The sequence below is a fragment of the Strongylocentrotus purpuratus genome, unplaced genomic scaffold (genome assembly GCF_000002235.5).
Source record: "Strongylocentrotus purpuratus isolate Spur 01 unplaced genomic scaffold, Spur_5.0 spur5_scaffold_7, whole genome shotgun sequence".
NCBI classification, from domain to species: Eukaryota; Metazoa; Echinodermata; class Echinoidea; order Camarodonta; family Strongylocentrotidae; genus Strongylocentrotus; species Strongylocentrotus purpuratus.
Window position 1 is genome coordinate 34,312,286 of NW_022145613.1, and position 17,844 is coordinate 34,330,129.

A 17,844-nucleotide genomic window follows, 5' to 3' on the forward strand; every position below is an offset into this window, starting at 1 on the left:
CTAATGATGATGTGGATCCTTATTTTTCTTGAATCCATTGCTGTGGAAGGTGAGATACAAGGATAAATGTCTCATGAAATACATACAATTCATTACAAAATTGTATGTTTGATAGTTTTTCACCTCTCCAATTATTCATAGAGAATTGGAATTCTATTTTAGGTTGGGTATTTGCGGAGTTCTTTCTTTAGAAAATGAACGCTGTGTTTGATCGGCAATGGACGAACAAGACTTCAACTCGCGTGCAATGCCTTATCGTCATGCAAAGGTGACTGGGGCCACATGCTCCCTATTGACGTATTGATTTGTTTGTGTGTTTACGTAGGCAGTGGAAGATGAGGTAGTAATTGTAGCATCTATTACACCTGACCGATTCAAAAGCCATCCTGACATCCTCGAAAGGTCAGAATTGTGACGGACCCCTTTAAGAAGGGGCGACATATTATGAGTGAAATATTAGGTAGGATTGCAGAGATACATGTAAGTCTGTCATATGCAAAGATGTTGATGAATATGTTGGACTTTGTTGGCTTTTTAAATGAATACTTTAGGAAATTGTGTTTGGAATCTTGATTTATTTTTTTAGAGGCATGGGGTAAAGAAAACCCAGTAATACTAAAGATGTTAATTGATATGAAATTACAAACTTTCAGAGAACCCTGATCATTTTCAACCATGATAACTTTCAACCATGATAACTTGATTTGATATACATGTATGTAAGTCCAAGTTAGGATTCACCAAAATGGCTCCTAAAATTAACATTATAAAATACATTTCTAACTTTTATGAAGTGCCTGGATAGTCGAATAATCCTGAAATAGCATTCTTAGATCCATCTTTTTGAAAATCAGATCACAGCATTTGATACTATTATATCAATTTAGTTCTTAGTAAATTCTTACCTTGCAACGGCAGGGAGTGTTTGCCCTGTGAGATTTAGAACATGAATTAGGAAGGAAGAGCTCAGCACCTCTCTATAAGGGCCACCCAGGTAGACAGAGCTACATCCGCATTCGTATAGGGAGATGCAGAACCATATTTAGTATAGTTCATTGTAGAACTGTTGGATCTGCCCAACTCAAGCCAAGATATGACATACATTTGGTGAAGGTATTCCATAAGTTTACCTGCTAGCGTTGTTTTCTCAGCATATCCACAGCAAATAGAATATATGAAATTGTCTGATAAACTACTCTAAATGATTATATTCTTGTCTGAAATATTTTGTTTACCCCCATCATTCCAGATAATTCTTATTTTTTGATATGACATTGCTAAACAAATTATATATTTTTTAAACTGGTAAAGTGGAATCATATTTGAAAAGAAGAAGATTTTGTAAATTGAAATGGAACATGATCTTAGTTTTAAAGAACTTGATTTCATCTGATTTAGGAAAACTGTGTGCCATGACAGCAGCAGATCAAGCATTATTGAGAGATAAACTTAATTTCTTAAACCCTTTATGAATTTATAATACAAATACTTAAAAAAAAATGATTCTTATTGTATTAATTTAATTTCAAAATTGATACATGAGATAAATGAAAATGATTGTTTACATTGAAAAAGTTACATGCTTGATTTCTTGTTTAGTACTGGATGTGTGAAAACATCGGGATTGTTAATATTATGGAATGTGAAAATAAGACAGATGGATAAAGAGAATACAGAGGCAGTAAGAGAAATAAAGATGGAGTAGTAAAGATGAGAATAAAGAGAACATACCGTGCAAAACTTAACTCTCATACCGCAAGCGAGAGGAAGAAGAAGAGGGAAGGAGATCTAAATGAGCGAGCGTATGACGTCTTCAGTGAGAGTTGGTGATACAGTCACAACGTGCCGTCATGCATACACCATCATTGGGTTCATCCCGAGGACAAAGTTCAATGTAAAGTGCACCCTGTCTTCCTCTTATTCTCCTCCTCTCGCCCCCACTCTCTTCCCTCGACTCTCCCTCTCCCTCTCTCTTTCTCGCTCGCTCGCTTTCCGAGCTGTCCGAGGAGCTTTTCGTCTCTTTCTCGTTATGTGTCGATTCTCGGCAACTGGTTTAGTCATCCTGTGGCCAGAAAACCATTCCTCCTAGAATTCGTTCTCTTCCTCTCTCTCTTGTCCTCTCCCCATCTCGCATCTCAGCATCCGTTTTCATTACCCACCCTCCTCTTTTTCTAGTAATCCTCCAACTAATTTCAGAAATTGGATCATCAGAGAATGACTCTTCCCGAGAAGATTTTGCTTAAAATTAAAGATGTTGGGGGTAATTCCTCCATGGAAAATTGATTTTCTTGTGAGATCATCGAAGCGTGGTACCCATAGAGAGTTGTCTTAATGTTTTCCTCTCCCTGCAAATTAGTTGGGGACCGGAAGCATTGCATTTGTGGGTGGCGGATGATACGGTATGGAGGTTCTGCTCTCTAATTTCTCTCTTCTTAAGGTAACATTGTTCTGGTTCTTGCATTAAAAGCTCTGGAAATTACCCCAAGACCAACTGCTCGGCATGGGAAATGAATTAGGAATTTTTTTAGGGGGAGATCTCTACGGGGAACGATAGACAATATTAGAAATTAATTTTCTCTCACTTAAAGTACGTTATAAGGATTTAGGTACAGTTATTGGTTTAGTAGTCGATATTTGAGCAAATGAGTTATTTTTTTGTTTTGTTTAAATCACATAGAACCAGCTTCTTAATTTAGCTAACATTATCAAATGTTTCCTGTTTTTTAAAAGAACAAGCGAGACGACTGTTGGATAGTAGCGAATAAATTATGGAGCAGAATTTTGGGGAAAAGAGAGCTGAGCTTTAGCAGGTCACTTTACTGTTCATATGGATCTTTCTTGAGACTCTATAAAATAAAAAACGGATCTAGACAAAGACTATATACCATGAGGATACTCTTTGTCTTCAAGAAAGTATAACACAAAAAGCAAATTTGTAGCCTTGATTGGTTGATGATGTATACAAATTTTTGTCCCTAATTTCTTCTTCTTCAGCTACTATTTAGGTTTCTTCCAAAACGTGGGAGAATTTCTGTAGAGCCCTGTGTATACATGGAAAAGGTGTAATATAATAGGAGGCACGATATGACGAATGCCTCGGATGGGACCGGTGTTGACGAAACATCTTCACTTTCGATTCAATGTGTTATGTATAATACAACATGGCCCACTGGGAGTAATGCTAGCTATGTGTGATATGCTACATGTAATGAGTTAGCCATGTGCTGCTTGCTGCCTTTTTCTGTCCAGTAGTAGTTCTGTCGCCGTGCTTCCATTTCAAATTCAGTTTCCTCCACTTGCATCTACAAGGCTGATTGTTGAGAAGCTTTCGAACCAAGGGGCAATAGAAATATTGATATGCACATGCCCAACTGGGTACCTGGGTGACAAAATTCTTGAATTTGACAGAGAAGTGCACAAAGATGGAACATGTTGCCTCTGAACTAGTTAAAGGTACTATGTCCCATTTGCAGGCCAACAAATGAAAAAGTAAAATTCCAATGGCATTTGACAGATAATACTAATTTAGAACTTCCCTTTAAAAAAGGGGGGCATGAAAATGTCTTTAAGTGGGAAAATAACGACTATTAGTTGTCAAATCGACTTAGGAGCTATAGAGCCAATAAGTAATAGTCTTGATTTTCAGATCTTGTACCGCATGGTCGTACGTTTTATGCTGCGCAAAGATTCAATCAGTTTAATTTTGGCCATTACAAGAAGTGATTTATTGATGTAGACAAATCCTTTACAGCTTATTTTATGTATGTTATTACCAAAGAAGAAAAAAGCCAGTCAGTCACTCAATACTGACAATAGTGTCTGACAGTGAAGTCTAGCAAGTAATGTGTTTCCTTGCATAATTTGAATATTAGGACACTGCTAACGTTTAAATTTCACAGATAGGACATACATGACATATTCATAATACCTGCAAACTTCTACAGAATTTGAGGTTGGCTGCAAAAGGGACATAGTATCGTTAAGAGAGCATATGTTTATGTTTATTTGCATCAACTTATGACTAGCCACATTTGGGGTTGGGGGGGGGGGGGGGCAATAGTGTTTTTTAAATGTGTTTATGGAAGAAAATATGCTCTCTCCAAATGCATTCAAATACCTACATGTATTAAGCATATCGTGATACTATGGATGTGTTCATCCCTACTATTTATTCATATAGTCATGCAGGTATTTTTTTCTTTGTCATGGTCTATAAATACACACTCTTCTGCTCTGGGGAGGAATATTGGGTTCTTGTTTATGGATTAAACACACTCTGTATTTCAGAATTCATACCTCATTTGTCTATTGTTTCGAGTGAAAAGAACAGACAACTTCAGTGACGCCACAGTGGGTGTAATCTCGACAAAAACAAACCAAAAGTGTATCATGTCTTTGTTTGGAAAATATTCCATTGTGTCTGACGAATTTGTTGTCCTCCACTTTTTTAACAGACCGTAACTTCCTGTATGCTGTAATGTTAATATGCCTCTTATCAGACATGGGGAAAGCATGTTTTCCCCTCGGTTTTGTTTATCCTTTAAAAATACTGATACTAGATAACAAGTCGGGTGATGACTTTCAAATTTTTGGAAGATGATATACAATTAATGACATGTATATCCTGGCCTGTTGTGTTCAGTGACAGTGCTAGAGTTCATTGCTTTCATTCAACAATGTCTGTCATTTCAGAACCTATCAAGAAGAAAGAGAGCTAGAAGGTTAAAAGTGTAACTCCTTTGACATTTTATGTTTTGGAACATGGAAGTATAATGCCCCCCAAAATGTTGACTTGGTTTAAATGGGCTTGCACTTTTCAACCCGGGAAGTATTTATGTGTCTGGATTATAAAGGGGATAATTATGGGGTTCGGTACCTCTTCTTATGGGAGAACTGAGATGTGATTATTAATGTGGGATTGTTCTCATTTAGATCTCACACGTCACCAACGTGTGCAGATACATGTAGTTGTGAGAAACAGTTATAAAGATGAGACATTTATATGGTTTTAAACCATTAAAAGCATATTTTTGCTCCGTGGTGTCTGTTTTTTTATGAACTGTATTTTAAAATTTGATATGATGAAAACTTTCAATACCCAAGCAATCATTTCCGTTGAGTCACGTTGAAAGTAAAGACAACAGCAATTTGCACAAGAATGGGTGTTCAAGAATTAGTCTCAAAGCAGTCATTAATATTTGTGGTCATGGTGAAAAGAAAACTTTGAAAGTAACAAGTGCCATATTTGGAGTGAAAGTGGCAGTACTATCGCTGCTACTCTGTTGGGTTGTGTGGATGTGAATGTACAAAATAATAAAATAAAAGCATTTATTTAATTATGGATTTGAAGTACTTTTCCCTTTCATTTATTAGAAGAGTGTCAACGCCATCTGACCAAACAATGGCAATTGTTGTGGATCTTGAATTACAATAGATTTGAATGATGAATAGGATTTTAATTATATTACTTGTGTGTACAGGTGAGATAGAGCTGTAACTTGTAGTTTTATGATCCAGCTCTGCAAGGTCGTTATCTATTGTGGTGTTATAGATTGCTTTCTTTTATAGGCCCATCTTTGCATTATTCATTTCTCAGTAGAAATGGAGAGATATTATCATGTGATGGACTGCTGTGTGCGGTGACACACCTTCCACTATTATTGGGTCATGCTAATAAATGGGAAAAACGTGTGAAAGTGGCATAATGATTGACAAATTGTTGTACATGAATTAATTCCTTTAAATGCTAGAGCGCCGTAATGGCAGCACAAATAAAGCCGGGGTAATATAGTCTCCAAGTTTGGAAGCGCTTAGAGACTTAATTGTAATTTGCGCTATATAAAAGCAGAGTTTATTATTAGTATTATCTTAACCATAGCAACAAATTTCAGGGTTGTGCTCTACCCTCACAAGTGTTTCCAAATTAAAATAAAACTGAGTAAAGCTACATTTATTTCCAACCCCTTCATCTTTGACCATCTTTGACCATCTTTGTGCGTTACTTTTAATCTCTAACCTTTGAAGCAGAATGATCAATGATATACAGATTATATGTGTAAAAAGAAAGATAGAATAATAATTAACTTAACAGCAAGTATAGGAGATGAGGCAAGGTAGGAGAGAAGGTAATAAAAGCACAATTGACAGTATCATCTCACAAGGATTAGTGAACAATGTCTTATGAAGCCTCCTAAATCAGCATTTTTTATCAAGTTCAATCAGCCGTGGAAATGTATGACATTGAGTAATTTTTATGTTCTGGCCTGAATCAATCCCTAAATGGAATATACCTATCTATTTTCTTCATCAGAATGTTTCAACAATTGTTTGAATAAATGTGATACTTGGCACGTTTGAACTTTGTTCGGATCTGAAACCATTTTTTTTTTACATGTGTGTATCCTGTATGTGAAAACCTGGGCTTGTTACCATTGGGTGCCCAGGACAGTTTGATCCCCTAAAATAATCAAAATATTGACATGGGGCTCATGCATACAGAACCATTGTATTTCGATCTGGACCTAGATGTAAAGGAGGCCCGATGAAGTCAAATGATTTGTTCTCGGATGCCATGCTTTGAGATGTACCATAACAGATTTTTGTGTTTATTTCCTAAATGTTAAACCATGTAGTCTAATTTTTGTTGTCCTAATTGAATATGAGAATCAAACAAAAACATTATGTGTGCATTTAATGTTCCCAAATTTTGTGAGTGCTTCAGACGCAGAAAGTTTCATGTCACGAAATGATTTGAATTACTCAACACTGTTATTTTTTGCAGTTCATGAAAGTTTCGTTCTGCGACCATGACTGTCACTTACAATCGCGGAATGTTTATGTCGCAAAACATTTCAGGTTTTACAGTAATGATGATATGACAGATTTCTGGAAATCAAATGATGTGGTCTTGGATGTGACGGGTTGCATTGGTTTGAGATGGATTAAACCAGGTGTGATGTTAGAGCTTCTGATGTGGTAGAACACGATTTGTTAGCTGCTTTGTTGTTAGAGAATGATCAAGGTACGAATTATCATACCAATCAGCAGGATATCTATAGGTGTTGAGGTAGAGAGAGGGGGGGGGGGGGGGGGGGGTAGAGATAGGGAGAAAGAAGAAGGAGGAGAAGATAGAAATAAATAAAGAGAGGGGGTGGGAGAGAGTCAGGGTCAGAGAGATAGAAGAGCAAGAAAGTGAGGGATGAGGGAAGGGGAGGAGAGGGAAAGATATACATATTTACTGTGTGGAAGGGAGTTATTTTAGAGAGATGAAGGGGATAGATAAAATATGGGAACAAGAGGAGATAGATATGTGGAGGAGAGGGATAACCATTTAGAGAAATTGAGAGAGTGGGAGTTAAGGAGACAGAGGGGATGAAGGAGGAAATCAGGGCGAGAGATGTAGAAAGAGCAAGAGAGGGAGTGAGGGAGTAAAAGAGGGAAAGATGGAGGGAAAGAATGTGAGAGAAATAGAGAGATATAGAGAGAGAGAGAAATAGAGAGAGAGAGAGAGAGAGAGAGATGATCAGACAAACAAAGGAAAACAAATCATACATAGCACAATACGAAATACAGAAATTACATAAATAAGAAAGGACATTCATGTTCATTTACAGAGACAGAAGTGGAACAAGACAGTGCAAATGACAAAGAAAGTCGGAAGTTGGATTTAAAATGAAAGAAAACAAATGAGACCGGTGGGCAATTAGGACGGAATCTATGGACATTGAAACACACAACATTGATAACCATATTTGAATTTATAGATATAATCTCTATCTATCCTTATTTGCTTTAATTCATCCTCTCGTCCGGCAATGAGGGCACTGGCAACAAAAGAAGTACATCTTCTTCTGCAAATGTCAAGCAAATATCAATAAATTGTATTCTGTGCTTCCTCCGGGAGGGAAGTTCCATAATTTCCTGCTGGCCATTGTCAGACGAGATAAGTCCTGCCATCCCTCCCTTGTGCTGCTGAAGAGATCCTGCGGTCAGCCTCCTAATCAAGAGCCAAAGAAACATGCCTCAGTCTGTGTGATGTGGTTTTGCTGGCAATATTCCCCCCTGCCATCGGGAGCCTAACTTTCCCTTTTGCAGGCTGTGCTGTGTCGTCATGGTGCTTCTGTTGTTGTTCTATCCCGCAAAACAGAACTCAATCTGTAGTTATTAGCCACAAATTGCTAGGCCAGCTTGATCACAAACAAGGGAACCACACAAAAGGCAATGGGCTCAGCTGGCCTTTCGGTTGTCTGTAGAGGGATAGTACTAGTGCATTACATATCCAAAGTGTAAAGTCAAAAGTTTGCTTTGTCATATTTTACAAAATCTTAATCTGTCGGGGGGGGGGGGGGGGGGGGGGGGTCAGATGATGTAATGCCAACAAAGAAAGTGAAAAAGACATTGGCAGATGTTAATAGAAAGAGAGTATTTTTAATTCTCCGTATCAAAAAGAAAATGATAATGCCAAGAATATTGAAGGATTGGATAGGGTTTTACACATCTGCACATTTATGTGAATTGTAGCATTAATGAAATTTCTCTTTAAAAAATGCTCAGTTTTTCTCTAATCTTTTGTCATTAACCTCTGTTAATGTAGTGAACAGGCATCTCATATTACTTTTGCCTAACACAATAACAAATTTGAAGAAAAAAAGTATTTGATTGGAAAACACAATAACAAAGGTCTTGTGCGTTTTACCACAGAAAGTACCGTAAAACATTGTTCCTTTAAACGTAAGTTAGACACTATCTTTATGTCTGGTATTATTTTCTTTATCAATAAAATTTCATTTATACAATACATGGCCTTTACATCATTCCAGTAATAACTATGCTTGTTTGAAACTGTTGATAGTTACAATTGATGCTTTTGATGAAGGAGTATAGTATTGTAGGACATTTTATTGTTCAATACCTAGTTTTTAGATCTGAATTGAATTAACATTCAGATGAGTCATAGTCTGAAATAACATTGTGGTTATTCATATGAGGAACTGATTGATAACATTTCATAATGCGATCAAATCCGAGAATTGTTTCTTTTGATAGTTCTTGAATAATATTTTTGGGGTTGTGAAGGATGGTAAATTGTGCTATTATCCTTTTCGTTATGCTGTTATTGCAAATTCAGCTCAATGGGCCGACTATTATGTCTGCATGTGAACTAATTTTAGAAATATTTGTGTGTCATAATTTTTTTCATTTCTTTGGAAAAATCTATTTTTACCTATTTATATTTCTCTGTATGTCTTCTTTTTAATGCAATGAATCAAGTAATAAGAAAAATTAATTCTTCTGAACCACAGATTGCTTTTAATTAACAAACACTGCAAAATAGATTTTATTTTTGTTACACGATATTTTTATCAAGTTTTGATCTAATTCATTTGAGCCCATGATCGGTATCTTTTGTAACCTTATCCTTTACTTCTTATTTTAAAAAGTTTTCATCATTTATCATCATCGTTTACACATTTTTATCCCCAAATCACTTCTTCGAATTCACGCTTGACAAAAGTAGCAGACATTCATGATCATTGGCCCAAGATCGAAAGCATGACCCATTTTTGAAGTTTCCTTGCACTAAAACTAGATTTGACCCACATTTTGGAAGCAGGTTACACCTGAAGTTGGTTAGAGATCACAATCGTCTCGGATGTACTAAGTGCTAAAACTATGGAAAGCCAACGCCTCACCTAAATCTCTCTTCCTCTTTTTGTCTTTAGCTTCTTTACAGTAGGTGTAGAAATGAAACTGCAAAGTTTCTCTTACAATGCTGTTGGTAGTACCCAAGGGCTTATTGTCCTGGAAAAACTCATGCCTGTGGGAGCTAATATTGAAACATGTTAAATATTTCCATGTGACAATTTGTCAGAGCCTGTTTATTGAAGGATACCTGTATCTCTGGAAAGTATGTGTTCTTTTTAGAGCTATCGTGTTAGTCTTAGTGAGAAGTACATAAATGCAGTTGAATTATACAGCTTATTTGTGACCATCCTTTTCCACATGTATATTCATCCATTACGGATAAATTGAAGTTCATGAAAATTATTCATTAAACAAATATTGAAAGCTACCCTTTTTCAGATTTTGATTGAAAGAACCAACAGAAGCTTCCACTTCTAACAATGAAATTAAAACGATTATGGAAGGGATGGTGAATGGTTATTTGTCTACAGATGTCTTAATTAGAAATCAACTATTGTAAAAAAAGTGCGTCTGTACACTTGTCCATGCTACACGTTTATTGTGATTTCAGTAAGTTCCATAACTGCTGTATTCTAGTACACGTAAGTGGGTGTAATAAGCCCCTTCCATCAACCAAAAGGAGTGAATTTCAGAGATTATTTGCACAATTCCTCTTTGCTTAGAGTGGATATTAAACAATTCTTGGAAAATTATAATGCCAATTACAACTGTAGACATATCTTCTCTACATGAAGTTATGTATTTTTAAATTACATCCAATAGTGCCTCTATCGGAGTAACACAGATGAAAATACCAATAAAATTTGCCTTATGTAAACAAAGGTGAAACTGCCGCTTTCCCTCCTGTCCATTCCATACTGCCAGTGAAATTCTCTCGCTATGGTGAGCCCCGGCAGGAAGTGAAGAATTATTGCACAATCGCTTGTTAAAAAGCGCGCGTACACTAGCTCTAGCCGGAACAAGATAATGCCCTTTGACTATTTTCATTGGTGTTTTCAACAGTTTTTTCTCCCGGACCCATTCATATTGGCCGTTTTATCATAGTCACACCGATAGAAAGAGAATTTATCCTATCTTGAGCAGGAGAATTTAATCGCCTATTTCTCTTTTTTTCATCGTATTCTATCTGCTTCATCATATTCTATCTGCTTTTTCTCCTCTGTACCATATATGGTGGTCATTTCATCGGATGCGTCCTGATGCACCCGATGAAAATCAGGCCACTATGAAAGGGGTTTAAGATCAATAATGGGATCATGGAAGAAAGCGGATTTAAGAGATTGAAAACAATAGTCCACATCCTTCTAATTTTCTCTGTATGGATTATTGTGAATTGCTAAGGGACATTCCACAAGCATGAATATGAAATGAGAAATGGACAGATGCATCCATACAATATTTATATTGTTCTCCCCTTTCTGTTTTTATTGCAACAAGATGATGATTCACACTTGTTGAAAAAAATATTTTTTCATTACTGGGAGCTCTTTAAGGATTTACTACTGGAAATGTGGATATGTTTCGCAACAATTGTTATGATTCTTTTCTTAACTAGAGCTTTTATTAAATTTACAGAGGCCATTATGAGCTCACTGGAGCTACATGCAAATAACTCATGGCATCTGTGTATTTTGTTGTTGTTGTTTACACTTTTGATATCTTTCTATGACTTTAAGAGAACAGTTTTTGTCAAACATCTTGTCTGTTTAAACAAAAAATCACATGGAGCGTTAAAAATACAATATTACAAGCACTTTGCCAATCACAAATTTCTTTCAAATATCACTTCATGTTCATTCCAAACTCACCAGCAAATCAACCACAATATAACACTAGCACCACTGTTGCATTTACTCATCTGGTCTCTGTAGGTACTGCACTCATATTTATGGAAAAACTAGTTGAATAGTGCAAATTGAAAAAAACAAATTATTTTATAAGATCAGTTATAAAAGGAGCTTGGAGCTTATGAGTTAATGCCCTTTTGTTTCCAAAGAGACAATTTTTTTGTATACATCTCTAGAAGCAAGACCCTTTTTCTTGATTTCTTTCTACTCCCCCGAATTGTTCATGAACTCTTTTGTTTTGTCATCTGAACTTTACCTACTGTTATACAAGATGTACAATATTGTGTGATACTTCATGTACGGTGACGTAATATATCTTTATCCAGGCAACTTTAACCCAAGCCCTACTTTCCAAGGCACCTGAAATCCTACTTGTTTACATATTGTCTTATCATCGGCTTAGTGCGGCAATATGCTGCATTTCATTCCAATAAAAATAGTATGTATGCCAGTTTGGAGTTGAATCAAGTTTTGCGCATATTTACCGTTTGTTTTAACACTATACTTATAAATGCCAGCTTAAATAAAAATGCAAACCAAGAAAGACCAATATTGGTCATGAATGTAGTTTAATTTATTTAAATGAAACAAGTTCTCTATCAACAATATCGTTATGAGCCATGACTGTAGATTAATATATGATGGCAAAAACAATTAATTAATTTACTAAAAAGCCATACCAAATTTCTTACATTTTTGGCTACCAAAGTACCTATATTGATTAATCCTCCCTAAAACTTAACTATTCATACTTTCAATATTTAAATTCTCTTCATTCATAAACCTTTCACCAATTCATCACCTTACCTTCAACATGACTCCCTTTGAGGTACATTTCTCCACCAATCTCGATCCTTTTGTGAAAAATGAAAGCATCCGGATAAACGCAAGGCATGAGCAAATGTAGACCGAGTGAGTCGACCGACGAGGTATGTTTCACCTGTGTTGATGGATAGGTAGACGAATGGGGTTTGAATTGGCAACAAATTTTAATTTGATTTCTTTGATTCAATCATAAAGATTTCCTGTGTCGTTCTTCGTCAAACCTTGATCGCTATCAGGACGATGCCTCTGCTCCTCAATGCCCTACTTTGCTTTCTGGGACATCAATGAGTTGCAAAAAATGGAAACAAATGAGAAGGGGATATATTTTTAAAGGTGTGGTTTATAGCTGATTTGAAGCTCATTTGACACACACATTTACCATTTATCTATTTCAATATAGACTGTATCTGATACGGTAATTGTAATTTCATACATGTACTTGTAGTAGAAGTAGTAGTAGTAGACTTTATTGGATAACTTGTTTAGCACAGGAAATCAACTATGTAGTCCTACTTGATTGCTGATCGGAGCAGACTGAAGTACATGTACAATAACAGATATGATGCAATATATGTTCAAAGCTCAACAGAACTTGGCGACATATGGGATTCCAAAATGACAGAATAATTTTGACTTGCCGTAGTAATAAAGTTTGCAGTAAATGATGGTGCATTATGTATCCTTGCAATTAAAAATGTTCAGAGTATACACTTTATTTGTGGGAAGTGCTTTTTCACATGGTTTGTATGATACATTTTGTTTATGTATTTATTCATTTATTTGTATGGTTTTATTCTATGCAGGGTTGCATCAAAGATGAAATAGGTAAAAATCAGTATTAAAAAAACAACAACAACAGCAGTTATCATATTAGTATGATATTGACCATTTCTAGATATGGGAATGATATATGCTGCTTTATGTCATTAATAGTGTTAAGGAGTATTTTTGATAATTTATTTTTTGTAAATATTTTAAAACATTTTATTTATCATTATTATTACTATGATTATAATTATATATATATGTATATATATATATATATATTTTTTTTTTGGGGGGGGGGGAGGGGCATCTGTTAAAATTATCTTCATTCAAAATTGATTTGCAATGATGTACAAAATTACTGAATTATTCCCTTTCTTGCCATTTTATAACTTCCTTGTTTGCTCTGTAATAGTGTAATTAGAGTGTGATAATGACTATTAGATTCTTGGAAAAAGTAGAATCCCACCCTTGATTCAAATTAATTCAATGAATTTCACATGAAGCATTTCCTTCCAGTGTTCACACTTTACCTAACGCGTGAGGAAAATCAATGCGCTATCTTCACGGTTACAGGACACACACACACACAAACACCTCACTCCTTTTATATGGTATTTGAGTACAAAAGAAGAATTGGATCTCGTCGTCAGATTTATATATAGAGAATTTAGAGATGTTATCGAATGGACGCGGCCTCTGTATAATATTTATTTGACCTTGGATAAGGGTATATAGCCTGCACACCGGAGAAGAAAACAAGAGCAACACTATCTCTCAAGGTGAAGGGAAATAGAAATGACATTGTATGTTAGTTTAGTACACTCTGATGCCTGGTCAATAGGAGGATTATTACAGTATGTACCACTGTAATCATTTTGTTAAAGCTTTAGTTAAGGATAAGATTAATGACAAAAAGATGGACTGTTTGGTTATTTTTAGTAAGTTTGTGTTGGCAATGAATAACTCTGGTGCTCCTATATTGGTACAATATGTTCGTGTTTATTTCCCACATACTGATTGTTATTTCTGGATCTCTCACAGTTTCAACCAGTTTGAGTGAAATTCCAGATAGAATTTTTTTTTTTACCTTCCTCAGTACGATTATTATCTTCTATTTTTTGGGATTAAGATGGGATAGTCTTTACTCTAGACTGCATGTTTATCATGCTTATCTAGAGATATCAAAAATGTGTTTCATTTTAAAGCTTAGAAATTTATTACATTCTGTAAGATTTATTTTCACCCATGTCTTTTTAATGATTACCCATTCACAAGCCAACTTATATGAAGAATCATCTGTGTAATTAACATTTACGCCCATTATCATATTTTGATATATGGTTGTTTTTGGTACAAAATGTAAATGTTTGAAATTTACTACTATATTGAACAGATTGTGAGTTGAACGAGCAGGCAGTTGCAACTTGCTAATAATTGTGAGAGCGTTGACACTAGTCTGAATTTGCTTTAGAAAATCCCTTTATAAATTGGGTTAAATTCTTACAATTTCCTGAGGTGTCATACAACACTCTGTACATGACATGTTACAGAGTACGCCTATATCCGCTCCACTGGAAAGGTTTGACTTCTACCGCAGTGGGACAAATGTTTCTTTTCTCTCTCCCATCTCTTTTCCCTTCAACTTCCTGAAAAAATACAGAACTTATCCGTTTCCTCTGACGGTTGTGACTTTTGTGGATCTTCACATGCATGCCATTTTGACTTTTGTTCAAGTTTTGTATTGTAGAGGACGCACATGATTCTCACCCTCGTTGAAAGGAAATGGGCTGACTTATTGTGGTGGTTCATGATAGGTGACAGAACTTGTAACACTTTCTTTGTGTTCCAGAACTTGAAGCAATTCATAAAAGATTCAGAGCAAAAAGCATGATGACATTTCTCTCCTTAGAATTCTTTGAAAATAATGATGATTATAAAGAATTTTTTCCCTAAACACATTTGTGACATTTGACAGGAGCACACAAGCATAATCGAGTCCTTTCATCATTCTAATGGGTCTGACAATTCTTAGAGCGAGAGTTGGATTGTAAAGACAGAATTGACTTGTCTCACAAACTGCATTATCAACACATTTATATAATTTTTTACATTAGGTTTATTCACTCATGTAGTTTAAGTGCGAGATTTCCATTTCGTTGTATGGTGAAGTAATGTAACTTTTTACATCAGCCACCCTTTTCAAAATTGCGATTTCATTAAACAAGATCTTGGCATTTGTTATGGATGTGACCATGTTGCATACATCTCAATTTTATTCATGTTTAGTTTCTCAAATCTAACTTTTTACAACTCCGTTTTCCATGGAAACATTAATTTTATTGATAGCAAAATGCCTTGCATTCGAGCATCACTATATCTAATTGTTTTGAAAGCTCATCACTATGACAAAGAATTCACGCATGATTGTGTTATAGAAATATTTTACGATTGCATGTGATGGTAGGTTAGACTTGTGTCATATTTCTTGATATATGTTGACTTTTAACAATTTGTCTGCCATTTTTTTCTATTCTTTCTGCAGGATAGTGATCTTCCACCTTTAATACCTCATTGATGTGTGCAAGACGGAATAGACCTCATGGAAATCCAGCTTTAAATCAGATTGGATTACATTTTACTTGGAAAGCATCCAGAAGCCAGGAAATAGACATCTATTTATGCAAATCTTGAACTGAAGCAAGCAATCATTGTTCATAGGATTATCTGCAGATGCTGATGCGACGGGATGAACCTCATGAATATTCATTCCTGAAATTGTGAATATTCATACTTGACATTGTGAATATTCATATTTGAAGAGACAAAGTTGTATCTTCAGTAGAGAGTGTGCACGAGTGGATCATAGCTATTCATCAGTGTGCAGCATTCTACTGGAAGATAACAACGTCTTCAGACTTGGACATTGTGAGAGGAACTCTTCGGAACCTCATGAATATGCAAATTTGAACCGCATCTGTTTATTTTTATCTTCCTTGGATCATTACCAATTGTGGATGTACTGTCTCCAGGAGTGGTGAACTTTAGGAAGGAGTACATACTGTAAAACTTGTGAAACAGAAGGAAAGTGAATATAAATCATAAACTTATTGGCCAGTGTGCCATTTTGACTTGTTGAATTCTCAGCATAATTGATCTAATTTGGATAAAGTATTTACAAACTGAGGAACTAATATTGCAGAATTGGTAAGTACTTTAAAATATTTTTATCTTTGGATTTTACATTTCTATACATTTTTCATAATAGCTTTACTTTCTCTCTACTTTATGACAAAATGGGAGACTAACATAAAGATATTGATTGTTAATTTGCAAATTCATTGTTTTATCTTGAAAATGCTATTTAATCTTCTTCTTCTTCTTCGCTATAAGTGCAGGGCCTCCGTCATGTGTTATCTTTTACTGTTGTAGCATACGACAGTAACAGCCATGGCCTGCCAGTTTAGCCAGGCTATGGCATGAAGACCATTGTAAGGTTTTAATGTTTTATAAGCCAAGAACGTTGTGAGATGCATGCATTCATTTTTTTTCAATTCCTTTAAGCTACTGTCTCCCACCCACCCCATTGAAATTCTGCGGCATTTGCAGCTGTACTCAAACGACTACTGTAACTTAAACAGAATGTAGCATTCTCTCCCTCTCTCTAAGTATAGCCCTATCCTAACCACAATGGAAATACAGAGACTAAATCGCTGGAAAAACCCCATTGTCTGTGACTTCAAAGGGATGCTTTTTTGTATTTCAAAGGTTTTTCATAGGTTTCGAATACCGATGACGTTCAAGAGCAATAAAAATCAGTTAAGGGAAAAGAGCCACAGGCGTGGTAAGCGTTCAAATAGCTTTATCAGGAACTGGTTGTGAAATGGTGCGGTTGAGTTAGGGCAGACATGGTCGTGGTGCGCCCCCTCTACCTTGGGGGAGCAATTCCATTATGGCGTGCTATGCGGATGATAGACTAATGTACACATTGTGCTGCTGCATTGGACCTGTACATGCACAATGCAGTATTTGTGAAATACGTTTTGTTGTAACATCTGTTTGGAGCTGGAAGGGTGTTAACTCTGTATGAAATGTTAAAAGTTAATGTCCTTCTTGCTCCGAATGGAAGATATGTATTATGAAAAAGAAACTGTCTGATTGTGTACCATCCTTGCAAATTTTGTAGCTCACACACTTTATATACATTGTAGGCCTACACTTGTAAGTGTTCATTTTCTTTTTAATTGTATAGTTGAGAATCTAGTTTCCAAGAGATTTTTGTACAATTTAAGCTTCCTGTTTTTGTAAATGAAAATTTGAATAGTCCCTGTCTAAGATTAAAAGCCAATTGCACCTGTCTCATTTAGGTAGTCTGCAACTCAGAACATAGAAATGATAGGTAGCTGGACAATTGAAAGACTCGGACTAGATGTATCCATGATGATCTATGGTCTTAATATTAACGGAATTGAAAGGATTAGCAAGAGAATCATTTCTCTATGATGAAATGTGTGGTTCTCCCTGTAATTCCTCCGCTCATAATTTGGTTTGTGTTAGCCTAAAAAAATGTCTGATATTGGGTTGAATGTATCGAACTTGGTGTTGAAAGTAAGCCATTCGATCTCCCTTTAAAATCTGACCTGCTAAGTTGAAATCAAACGGACTGCCTCTGTGATTTCCGCCCTGTATCAAAGTCGTCCCG

General features: G+C 35.7%; 1 long non-coding RNA gene across 1 annotated transcript in view; it reads left to right on the top strand.

Moving 5' to 3' along the window:
• LOC105445990 overlaps positions 1-17,844 on the top strand; it is an 81,641-nt gene that overhangs the window by 32,264 nt on the left and 31,533 nt on the right. Inside the window, exon 3 of the long non-coding RNA XR_973582.2 lies at positions 15,688-16,349. This is a non-coding gene — a long non-coding RNA (uncharacterized LOC105445990). The remainder of the gene's footprint in view (positions 1-15,687; positions 16,350-17,844) is intronic.